Source organism: Halichoerus grypus, chromosome 11 (genome assembly GCF_964656455.1).
Source record: "Halichoerus grypus chromosome 11, mHalGry1.hap1.1, whole genome shotgun sequence".
NCBI classification, from domain to species: Eukaryota; Metazoa; Chordata; class Mammalia; order Carnivora; family Phocidae; genus Halichoerus; species Halichoerus grypus.
Window position 1 is genome coordinate 61277945 of NC_135722.1, and position 12793 is coordinate 61290737.

The 12793-nt window shown below is 40.7% G+C and overlaps 1 long non-coding RNA gene across 1 annotated transcript in view; it reads right to left on the minus strand.

Annotated features, from left to right (window-relative positions):
- LOC118551068 (uncharacterized) overlaps positions 1-12793 on the minus strand; it is a 35227-nt gene that overhangs the window by 6355 nt on the left and 16079 nt on the right. The gene's annotated exons all lie outside the window — the stretch shown is intronic.

Consider the following 12793-nt stretch of genomic DNA (forward strand, 5'->3'; position numbering starts at 1 on the left):
ACCAACCCTCGAACTCCCTATCTACAGACTTCTTTTCTTTAAGGTTTTATTTATTTATTTTTGTGAGAGAGAGAAAGAGAAAGAGTGAGCATGGCGGGGGGAGGGGAAGTGGGAGAAGCAGGCTCCCCGCTGAGCAGGGAGCCCAAGCGGGACTGGATCCCAGGACCCCGGGATCATGACCTGAGCTGAAGCCAGACGCTTAACTGACTGAGCCACCCAGGCACCATTTTTATTTTTTGTACAGGGCAGACGCCCTTTTTTTTTTTTTTTTAAGACTTCTTTAAGACTGAGATAATAGGGGTGCCTGGGTGGCTCAGTTGGTTAAGCACCTGCTTTTGCTTCAGGTCATGATCTCAGGGTCCTGGGATTAAGCCCCGCATGGGGCTCTCCTCTCAGTGGGGAGTCTGCTTCTTCCTCTTCCTCTCCCTCTGTGCTCTCTCTCTCTCAAATAAAATAAATAAATAAATAAATAAAATTAAAAGAAAAAGAGTGAGATAATAAACCTCTTGTTTAGGCTACTCTTAGTTGGGCATGATGCTACTTGCAATCGAAAGCATTCTAAATTCTCTAACAAGGTGTTATCCTTCTGTTAATGTGTTTAGGGAAGAATTAGTGAAATGTACATAGAAAACTAAGTCCCCCCCCCCAAATAAGGCAGTTATTAACTTCAGGTAAAACAAAAAACTGCACAAGAAATTTCAGTAAAATATAAATGAACTGTGAAGAATACTTACATAATAATAGAATAATCATTGAATATGAATTTAACCCAACCTTGTGCTGGAGCTACATGGGGAGGACTGGGAAAAGTTAGAGGGGCAGCACCCCACCGGTGGAAAAGGTCTCACTGTTCTATAAGCAACAGTTTCAGGGGAGGCAGCCTTTTGAGGGGTAACACAAAAGATAAAAGGAAGAGAAAGCAGAACTGGACAAGGAGAGCCTTCAGACTCCAATGCAGATCTGAGACCTCTGAAAGGAAAGAGGAAGCCAAGTCCAGCAGGGAGGGCCTCAGACAGTTCGGTGGATCTGACAGAAGTCTCTGCAAGCCTGCAGGAGATGTCTGCAGCTAAGGTGACACATTAAAGGAGCACTGCACTAGGCAGAAGTAGCTAGGCCTTTGTGTCACCACTTTGTGCAGTCATCTTCTGAAGGGGTCACCTCAGTGAGAGTGTGATCTCAGCTTGGAAGAGGAGGAAGCCTGAGCAAGCTAATACCTGAACACTACCACTCGCCATATTGGCATCAGCTAGGCAATGAGTCCTTTCTTGAAGAGGGATCTGGGCAGTGCGTCTCCATGTTTGTCACATAAGATTATTATGAAATATGTAGGTAAAAATAGAAAGAAGAAATAGTTTTTAAGTGTTTAAAGTGAGAGGGTGCCTGGGTGGCTCAGTCGGTTAAGCATCTACCTTCAGCTCAGGTAATGATCCTGGAGTCACAGGATGGAGCCCCACATTGGGCTCCCTGCTCAGCAGAGAGCCTGCTTCTCCCTCTGCCCATCACCCTGCTCGTGCTCACTCTCTCTCTCTCCCTCTCAAATAAATAAATAAAATCTTTTTAAAAAATGTTTAAAGTGAGAGTCAGAAATAGGGATAATGCAGAAGAAAACCATAATACTTTTTTCCTTAAAAACCATGCACATATCTATTTTAATAACACATTAAAATCTAAATTTAAAAAGTAATTCTACAAGAGCTTTTTCATTTAGTTCACAATTACTTTATTCCAAATAGAAATTATGACACTGTAATGTTAATTTGTAACAATGTCAAGGATATTTCTCAAGTGCCTTATCTTAGCAACATATTCAGTATCCTGAATAGCCAGGCCTAATCAGTAATTTCCAGCTGAGGTATCAAGAGTATTTTATGTTGAGGTTAAGATAACAGGATTTTTAGGAATAGAACTGTGGTTTAAAGCAGCCTGATTTTTTCCTTTTAGGTGATGATTTTCTTCACTTACCCAAGAAAGAAACTAAAGGCATATTATTGAGAAATATTTCAAAACTATATCAACATACTGCAATGGAGTATTAAAAAGTACTTTCTAGAACCAAATGCAGCTAAAATTAGAATTGGAAGTCCATGCACCATTAATTCCCAAATTAAAATATTCAAGTATGTTATGCTTGTAAAATTAACATCTGATGGGATGTTGAGTTAAAAATCTCTTTATAATTTCTAGGTCTTTACAACTGGGCTGATAGTCATAGAAAACCAGATAGGTAGGTAGGTAGGTAGATGATGATAGATAGATAGATAGATAGATAGGGAAGAGAAAGAGATCCTAATGTGAGCAAATTATGGCATCGGTTTAGCTGTTGTTAACCACCATGATCCCAGACTTATTTTTCTGCTCCATCTTCCTTAATGTGTTAGTTGTCATCCTTATTTGGGTGCCTCATGGTTGCAAGACAGCTGATTCACTTCCAAACATCACACCACTATTCCAAAAGGTCAAAGGGCCTTTTCCTCAGGAGGCCTTGTGATTTTATACATAAAGGAAAGCCCTTCCCAGAAAAACATCTCATTAGCCAAAACTAGATTACGTGCTTACCCTCACGCTACTCAATGACCAAGGAAAAAGATACTACCTTGCTTTGTTTAGTCCAATTATAATCTACCCCCGGAGCTGCCTAGGCATCTACACTTACTGAGATGGAGGGATCTCTGCCCAACACCCAAACAGATCAATGTTCTGTTTGCAGGGAAGAAGGGGAAAGGATGGCTGATGGGTATATAATGGATAAGATGCCTTGTTTGATCCAAATATCCAGAACTGTCTAACAGAACCAACAAACATTTGCTGTTATTCCCAACAAGCTATAATTGGGAGTCAGAATCTCTATACAGAATAAGAAAAATTACCTAATTATAGAATCTGACCTATAGCTGAAGCAATCTGTTATTGATCTGGATATAATCACTTCGGTGAAAGTCTGCATATGAGTTCATCATTACTTTTTTTTAAATTAACATAATGTATTATTAGTTTCAGAGGTAGAGGTCAGTGATTCATCTGTCTTATATAATACCCAGTGCTCATTACATCACGTTCTCCTTATTGTCCATCACCCAGTTACTCCATCCCCCCAACCTTTTTATTACTTTTTAAAGCTGTGTTTCTTGCTATAATCTATGATTAATTTTCTAAAACTTTATTTCATTTACCTAAAATTGGTTTTCTTTTGGGGATGATGAAAATGTTCTGGAATTAGATAGTGGTGATGGTTGCATAGCTTTGTTAATATACTAAAAACCACTGAATCATACACTTTAAAAGGGTGAATTTTTGTGGCATATGAATTATATCTTAAAAGAAATGGTGGCATGCATGTGTGCTCAGTTCCCATTAAGAAGAAAATGGGAAAAATTACACAAGTCCCTGCATGTGGAATCTTCTTTTGTTCAGACTTCATTCAAATACCTGATTGTGCGTACCTCTCTTAGAGACTTCAGTTGGATCAGTGTGGAGCAATATCCATCAGGACACAGCATAAGGCTGCTCTGAGCCCACCGAGGTTTACACCAGAATGTGACAAGGGCAGACACCAGAGACACTCAGTGTCTCAGCAAGCCTGGGTAACTTGAGCAGCCCTCAGCCCAATATCCGGTATGCCAGACAGAAATGCTTAAAGACCTAGATCCTATTATATGAGGCTGAATTCATTCAATTAAACAGCTTAAGCAGCTCGGATCAGCCGCTGGAACACTTCTCTGCGCAGTGCTAAAACAATGGCCTAAGGGGCAGCTGAAGTTTGTTTTCTCTTGTGTGAGGCCAGCTGGAGTTGCCTAGCACATGGCCAAGCTGGGGAGGGCCAACACAGCATAATTGCATTAAACCTGCCTGTTCTTTCCGGAAAGCATTTCCTGACAGCATCAAGGAGGAAATGAATTAAGGGGGAGATTTCAAGTCTTAGGATTCCACACCTACCTTTCAATCTCCCTCCCCTAACCCCTCAAAATCACTTCTATGAAAAGAGAACCTGAATTCAGACTCCCCTGCTTAAGGCTTGTTTTACTAAACTATGTTTGGTCTTTCCCCATCATTATTAAAGTGACTTTTGTCGGGCGTATCATTTGGGGTGGCCAAAAACATACTAGATTATATTTCTCTGTGGCAGAATTAGGGTATCACGAATTCCATTGCACTTTCTGAGAATCCTATTCTGCTTTCAAATGTTAACCTTTCTCAAAAAGCCCTCCCAGGTTTTTGTTACCACCAACTCAGGCTGCTCTATCTCCTTCCCTCCTGCTTTCCTGATACTTTACCTCAATCTCTTTGATGGCACTTCTTTCTTCATTCATTCATTCGCTCACAAGCATTTATTGAGCTTCCACTGTACATCTGAAGCATACCGGGGACCTTCAGTGTTCATTTAATTCTCACAATAACCCTTTCAGATAGTTAATGTCAGACCCATTTTACTGAAGGCACCTAAAGTCACAGAGTTTAGGCAACTTGCCGATAGTCAAAGAGCTGGTACGGACAGCGTCTAGCCTCAAATCTAAATCCACTGTCCCCATGCCCAGTCTGCCGTGAATCAGCTATTTGTGTACTTGACCATCTCTGTCACTTAAGAAATATCTTTTGGGGCCTACTATGTGCTAGGCACCATCCTACGCACCAAAAGATACATAATTAAGTCCCGGTCCTAAGAAAACAGACATATTCCCAACGACTTATCTGAGTCTGACTGTCATGTCAGTTTATTCATTCAGCAGACATTTGCTGAGCACCTGCAGTATCCTGGGTCCACCATGCTCTAGGCATGGAGAAATGCCACAGGCATGCCTTCTGTCCTTAGGACAGTGTTTGAACAGAGGCACAAGCAGATTGTTCCTGGAGCACACAAGGGGAAGAAGGCTTCATAAAGAAGATGCCATCGAGTTGTGCCAAAAAGGATAAGGAGTTTCGGTAACTATAATTCTTTAAGAAGGTGGGGGGGAAGGGCATCCTAAAAAAGTCCTCATGGGACAGGACATGGAGGTATAAAACTGCAGGGTAGCATCAGGGTAATTGTGGTAGTACCATGCAGCTGGAATATAGGGTGTGAGGCAGGGAGTAGAGGGAGATAAGATCAGAAAGGGTGCCTCAAACGCTATGAATAGGAGCTTAGACTTGATTTTATGAAAACCGAGAGAACCACTGGAGATTTCTGAGCAGAGGAGCTTATTTATCTTTGTGTTCCATGGCATGTGGCACACTGCCTTGTCCATGGTAGCAGTTTTTATCATTTGTCACTTTCCTGGCACCAGAGAAGACTTTGGCCCCCAAACTGATGCCATGCTCTGTTTACAGAGGAAAAATAATGCCCATGCTCTTGTGTATAGCAGTTTTCTTGCCAGCCCCTCTGCCAAGTCATCCCAGGTCTGAGAGCAATTTTTCTCTTTTATCCAAGGCCAAATTGCTGCCTCCTCCATGTTGTTGTCACTGCTACAGACTCTGCTAATTTCTCCTTGGTGAACAGAAGCTGGTCCAGTGGAAGAAGCTCTAGACTGGGAGATTTAAGGAACCAGTGTCCTGATCCCAGCTTTACAAGTACTTAGAGTGTAACCTTGGCCTATCTCTCATCTATAAAATGAATAAATGATCTCTACATTCCCTTTCAGACTTAAGAATCTTTGATTTTAGGGGCACCTGGGTGGGGCAGTTGTTAAGCATCTGACTCTTGGTTTCCGCTCAGGCTGTAATCTCAGGGTCCTGAGATCGAGCCCTGCATCAGGCTCTGCACTAAGTACAGTCTGCTTGAGATTCTCTCTCCCTAGCCCTCTGCCTCCTCCCCTGCCCCTCTGTGCATGCTCTCTGTCTCTCCTTCTCAAATAAATAAAATCTTTTTTTAAAAAGATTTTATTTATTTATTTGTCAGGGAAAGAGAGCATGTAAGCAGGGGGAGTGGCAGGCAGCGGCTCCCCGCTGAGCAAGGAGCCCAATGTGGCACTCGATCCCAGGACCCTGGGGATCATGACCTGAGCCAAAGGCAGACGCTTAACCAACTGAGCCGCCCAGGCGTCCCTAAATAAATAAATCTTTAAAAAAAATTTTTTTAAAGAAAAATAATCTCTGATTTTAAATGCAGGGTCAACATGCCTTTAGCTGGGCCAGATGGTAGCTATATCTACAAAGTTCTGCTTTACCATGTAGCAGAATAATTTTCTGTGGTTGTAATTTGTTTTATTCTCCCTGTACTTTGCCTCATATCTCCATCCTCCACCAACTCTTTGCCTATTCTAGAAAGGTTGCTAGGATGTTTGCACCTATGCCTCAGGAGAGTTTTGTGTTGCTAAGCAAAAGCAGAAGTTGCTACAGAAAACCCTCTCTGCCAGTCTTTGAAAGTCTAAATGCACTGAGGTTACTAGGCTATTTGTCCCAAATAGGGTCCAGAGAGAAGGGAGCACTTTTCAGAAGAGAGAGGCAGGAATGGCAAGATTGAAAATGTCTTTCTTAGGATGACCATAACATTGATTTTCCAAGGGAGTACATTTTGAGAATTAAAGGTAACATTACTTATTAATAATTACACTGGAAGCACACACATAAACCAGGATGGTCTTAGGAAAACTGCATGGTGTTGTCACCCTACCCTATAACAGCATTAAATCCAAGAAGAATCATGGCATCGTGAATCAGTCTCCTACAGACATCACTAATCAATCCTCACATTCTTTCCACCCAGCCCAGATGAGCTTAGAAATTTCTCAGCATAGTACTCCTGACACTACTAATCTATCAGTTTTGGCCCTTGAGTCGAAATCTCTTTATTACAGCTAACCTTGTAACAGAAATCAGACATACTGGAAATCATGATCCTCTGCCCAGATCGCCTCTGGGAGCTGATGAACCCATCCCCCAGCTGCTGACTTTACTGTCTGCTAATGGCTGACAGCTAGAGCTCTCACCAAGCATTGCCCACAGCTGAGGGAAACTGCCTTGCCCAAGGTCATATCCTTCCCCAAGTGCACCAGAAACCAGTGATTGGCTGATGCAGGGTTACAAACGCCAGACCCCGCCCCTCCCACCACCTTGCTTCAATTTGAGTCAAGTGTGAAAGACCATCCTAGATCCAGAGCTTTCCACAAGATCAGGGGAGGCTGAGAGCAGGTCAGCTTCTGCCCAATCTTGACTTCCTCTCTTCCCTAGGGATGGGGAAGAGAGTCTCCCTCAATCAACCTTCAGCACACAACTCCACTTCAAGATCTGTTTCCAGGGATCCCTATCTGAGGAACCAAACTACCTCTGTGCTGTTAGTAAGAGGTAAACCCCAAAATAAACTTCTTAATTTTGTATCTTAGTAAAATGGATCAATTAGTATTTATTTCTTGTTCCTATATTTAAATGATCTCAATTTAAAAGCTGCCCTAGAAAACACATGCCTCTTCACTCTTCGAAATCAGGAAAGTGCGAGTCCTCTCCTTCTCTGGTCTCTAGTGGAGGAGACAGAGTTGCTATGTGGTTCCACAACAGTAAAGTGGGACAACACTTTTAGGGAGAGAGGAGACCTGGGTTTTAGTTCTGGCTTTGCCAATGACTCACTATGATGTGGGAAAATCATTTCCTCTCTCTAGGTGGTCCAAATTTACTTGTCTATAAAATATAAGGCTTATCAGAAAAGTTATGAAAAACTTAGAAATGAGGCTAAAAAGTGAGTCCTGCATTCTTTCAATGTTATGCAGGCACAAAGACCCCCCAGAGATTGTCTAGGGTAATGAATTTAATTTTTCTCACCATTTGCCAATAGTTGAAGATTCCAGATTTAGTAAAATTACTTATTACCTGGTAGAGTTTTGCCTAGTAGATATGCAAATAATTTCTATTCATGGAACCACAAAGATTTATAGCTCAGTTTTTATGTAACCAGTAAACATACCATAATATTGCAATAGTATATACCTGGCTTTTTAAATGTTCTTTGAACCAATCATAACATCTTAATGGTTTCTTTGCTAATTCATGAGTTAAATAGACTCTTTTACATGTGGTTCATTTATATTTGCCTGAGAGTCATGATTTTACCTTTTTAAAAATTATACTTCATCAGGCTTGATCTGCTCCATGATGCTGAAAGAAAACCAATCCACATGGGGCGTCTGGGTGGCTCAGTGGGTTAAGCATCTGACCCTTGATCTCACCTCAGGTCTCAATCTCAGGGTGGTGGGATCAAGCCCTGTGTTGGGCTCCATGCTGGTTGTGGAGCCTACATATAATAACAAACAAACAAAAACAATCCACACAGCCATTTTGATAATCAGGGGATCTCATGGTATCTACACAAAGGATTCCTTTCTGTAGAAATCATCTGGACCGTGTTACCCTTAGGACAGTAGTTGGCAATACCAGAGTCACCAGAACCACCACCCCTTGACCACTGTGTGGCTGGGGTGGAGGCTGGGGAAAGAGCAGCACAGCCAAGGCTTAGTGAGAGGGACTTTCCCAAGGTTTCCCAGGTCTGAAAGGTATGCACGTTATGTATCATCAGCGCTAGGATTCAAACCCAGGCCTGTCTAGCACTCTAGAAAGCCCATAACTCCCACTCCTCATACTATCATGCCGTGGCTCAAATGCCTGTAATCCCAATGTATACCACATATGCCTGGCACCTAGTAAGCAATCAATGTATATCCCATGAAATTAAAATTTTTTAACTCTTCCTAGTGACTAGAACTTCAATATTTCCAAAGGACCAAATCTACTGATGAGCCTCACTTCAGAGCACTAGAAAAGACAGACACTCGGGAGCCAGACAGGCCTCCGTTCCATCTCCTCATTGCCATTTAGTGGCTAATTAGCAGTATAGCCTTGAACCAGAAATGAAATCCCCGTGAGCCTTAGTTTCCTCTCCTCCTACATGTAGATAATCTTCATAGGCTTCTTATGAGGATTAAAGTAGAAGAAAGAAGGTGAAAGTACTTAGCACAAGACCTAGCCCAAAGGTGCCCCCACCCGCAATGGTCTTTTGGTCTTTCCTTCCCCTCTCAGAAGACCCTGGAAGGCTTTGAGGCCTCGGCTGTTTGCTGCTTCTACCAGCCCCCACTCCAGGCACACAGTGATCAAGGGATGGGAAAATCCCTCTGTTCAAACAGGTGTCACTGTTCTAAACCTACAGTCTCATTTCCTGATCGTGTCTTAATCTGCTCGTCGGTGGTGAAAGTTGATTTCTTGCACATTCTTATATCAGTGGGAATTTCTGCCCTTGGCTGACAGGCATTATGGGCTGGCTTTGACATACAGCCCTACAGGGCCTGAACAGCCCCTATTCTTTCCCAGTCCTGAAAGGGAGCTTTGTGCCAAGGATTCATTAAACTGCACTGCACAGCCCCTTCATAAATGGGGCTCAATAATGAACAGTCGATTTAACTGGAAAAGCTGCTGGAGCTGTTAAATTAAAGGGAAATAAAGTGCATTTTAGACTCAGTCTGCCAGAAGAAATGGTGACCTAAAAGGAAAATCTTCATTTTTATTGAATTGAAGTTTTTAAAAAGTTTAAAATGTCCAGGAAGCTTCCTTGTGACAGGCAATGAGACATAAAAGCTCAGAATGCAGGCTTGAGATAGAGGTGCTTTTTATTCACCATCGCAAAGTGTGTCTCGAGCTCTTAAATGGTACAAAGGAATGATCTCATTTTGAGAAGGAAATATGAGGAGACTCTGCAATATATCACAAGAAGTGTTGTTTGTTTGTTTGTTTAAAATATTTAAAGTATTTTAAGATCAAGGTTTCTCCTTCATTCTTGGAACATTCAAAGGACCAAGAACCATTCTTTTCAGTTTTTCTGCTCTCTTTCAGGAATAAGAACTTTCTCTGGGAGGAATCCAATTGTTTCTCCTCACGCTACACCTTAGAGTTATATATTTGATTTAAGTATCGTGCTTTGACATCTGACTCAGTAGTCCCTCTTTTAGGTCTGAGATTTTCAGAAGTACGCATAAGTGCTCCAAAGAATTTTCTTTTCAACTTCTTTTTCTGAGTTATATAACTTCCTGGCATGGTGAGAGAGAATGTCTACTAACATATGCTGGAATGTTATAGTTTCCAATAACTCTCAGGTGCAAGAAGCAAAAGCCACTGTGCTTTGGCAGATAGATTAACCATACTGTGATCTTAGCTTTTCTCCACTAAGCTGCTGTGAGCTGGGAATTCTTCTTCACATGCTTCCCTATCCTTCATGTTTTTAAATCTTTATATAGAATCTGCTCCTGGGTATGTTACAGGCTTCACTACCCTAGTCAAGGCCTTTTCTGGTTTTCATCGTTAAGCATCATTTGACCGTCAAAAACGACAATCACTCATCACAGGGAATTTAAAGAGAAATCTGAAAGGCAATGTGAAATAAATAAAGGCCCACTTCCACCCTTATTGTTCAGGGTCACTGGAATCCAAACACAGATTTTCAGTTGCAAAGCTGTATAGAAAAGGCAAAACTTCTTTTTTGAGAAGTTATATGCTCTCTTTCTGAGACCTACTTTTTCATTTGAATTCTAAGCCATCGATTTAATTTTTTAGGATTCTGCATTAGGCAATTCAAAACCACCTTGAGAATATCCTGAAGTTGAAAAAAACAAATCTGTGCATGTATTCATTTTAAATAGTAACTATGGTGATCCAGTAAATAGTATTGTTTTATTCTTCATTCATCTACCACTAATGAGTCACAGTCAACCAATATAAATCATGGGCTCTCTACACCATGAAATTCTGGATTCATAATAAAACTGCTGCCTATTTTAACAAATTCTAGGATGGACCTTGGTCATTGTGAGCCCTGATAGTTATTAGGGTCTACACCTGCATCAGAATAAACAAAGTTTCATTCACCTTCCATTAAAGATCTCCAGACTCCAAAATGGCTATGCCATCCTGTGTGGATTGTGAGGACTGATTACATTTTGACATTTAGCAGTGAAATAAATATTCATTAGAAAATACATATTAGACCAGTCCAACTTTTACATGTGGCATCAGTCATTGAAACACACTGTCCCAGTCATGACTTATTCCTACATAAGCAAATATTAAACTATTCAAAAGATATTTAGCTTAAAGACGGAGATAAGAGAATTTTCTGAATCTGCACAGATTTGACTACAGCCAGACTACAAGTTAAGGAGAATGTTACTATGTTACAGCTTATCTAAAGGAAAATGACTGGGAAAGCAATGGTGATCAAAATCAAAGCACAGGAGGACGTATGCTTCTATAGGATTCAGAACATTTATTAATTCTTCTATTCATTTTAATGAATAAAATCTTATGTGCCTTTCTTTTTTCCTACAAGTGCATAATTTTTCTGAGGAAAGGAAAGAAGTTATCCTCAGTGCCTAACAGGAAGTGTGATAGGTAGAGATTTAATAACTATTTGACAAGGGAATAAAAGAAAGAGAAGGAGGAAAAGGAAGATAAGGAAAGAGAAAAAAGGGAATGTGAGACAAGGAAAGGAAGATGTTAGCCCAAGGAAAATTAGAAACAACATAATAGCTTCCTTCACATATTTAAAATACATCATTTGGGGAAAGGATTAGATTTATTGTTTTAGAAACCAAATAATTTCACCAAGAGCTATAAATAGAAAGCTAAGAGATTTCTGGGTCCTAGCTATAAGGAGTTGCTACCCCATTCAAATAAGTAAAAAGCTGAAAAATCTGAAAAATCAACAACTCTTTTTAGATCCATAAGAGAAATAAGGTCACAGGGCAAACCCCCAAAACTGGAAGGACAGGCAAAGACAGAGAATCACACTTACTGGAGCAGAAACATCCATGGGACCAGTGCTGGGGTAAGATAACCTGAACTGTAATTGCAAAATGCTGGGGGTCAGTGCAGAAAAGCCTGATAGATAAAAACTTCAGGGGGACCCTGTCATCATGGGATTCCTCCAAATTTTGTACCTTTTAGTTCCTGGAGGTCTACCAGTTCTCATAGGAACTGGTAGGAAAAAATCCCCTTGTGCTTCTAGCAGGGGCAGGAGAAAAAGAACAACCTTGAAATATTCCAGAGCATTCTGTTCTGAACAAGGCCTGCCCTCAGGAAAAACTAACCAGAGCCTGACCTACCTGGAGAAGGAAATATCCAACTCCAGCTCACATGAACCATCTTGTCCCTCTTGAGGGGAGGAGAAAAAAAAAAAAACCCGAGAAGCACTTGTGAAGTTCATTGTCCCCAAAAAGACTGAGCCCTAATTATAGGTCTATAAAATGTTTCCCCTCCTGCCACACTTCACCACCTCATTACTAAAGTCCTATTTAGTTCCTTTTACTCAGTACACAATGTTCAACTACCAAGAAAAATTACAAGGCATACTAAAAGGCAAAAACATAGTTTGAAGAGACAGAGCAAGTATCAGAACCAGATTCATATATGGCAGGGATATTGGAATTATCAGACCAGGAATTTAACTATGATTAATATGTTAAAAGATCTAATAATAAAGTAGATAGCATGTAAGAACAGATGTGTGATATAAGCAGAGAAATGGAAATTCTAAAAACAAACAAACAAACAAAAATGCTAGAGATCCAAAACACTGCAATAAATAAAGGATGCTTTTTCATCCTTGCAGTAGACTGGGCAGGCCAAGGGAAGAGTCTCTAAGTTTGAGAATATCTCAATAGAAACAACCAAAACTAAGAGACAAAGAGAAAAAAAACTGGGAAAAAACATAACAGAATATCTAAGAACTGTGGGACAATTACCAAAGGTATAACACAAGTATTGAAAATACCAGAAGGAGAAGAAAAAGGAACAGAAGAAATGTTTGAAACAATACTGACTGAAAATTTCTCCCAAATGAATATTAGAC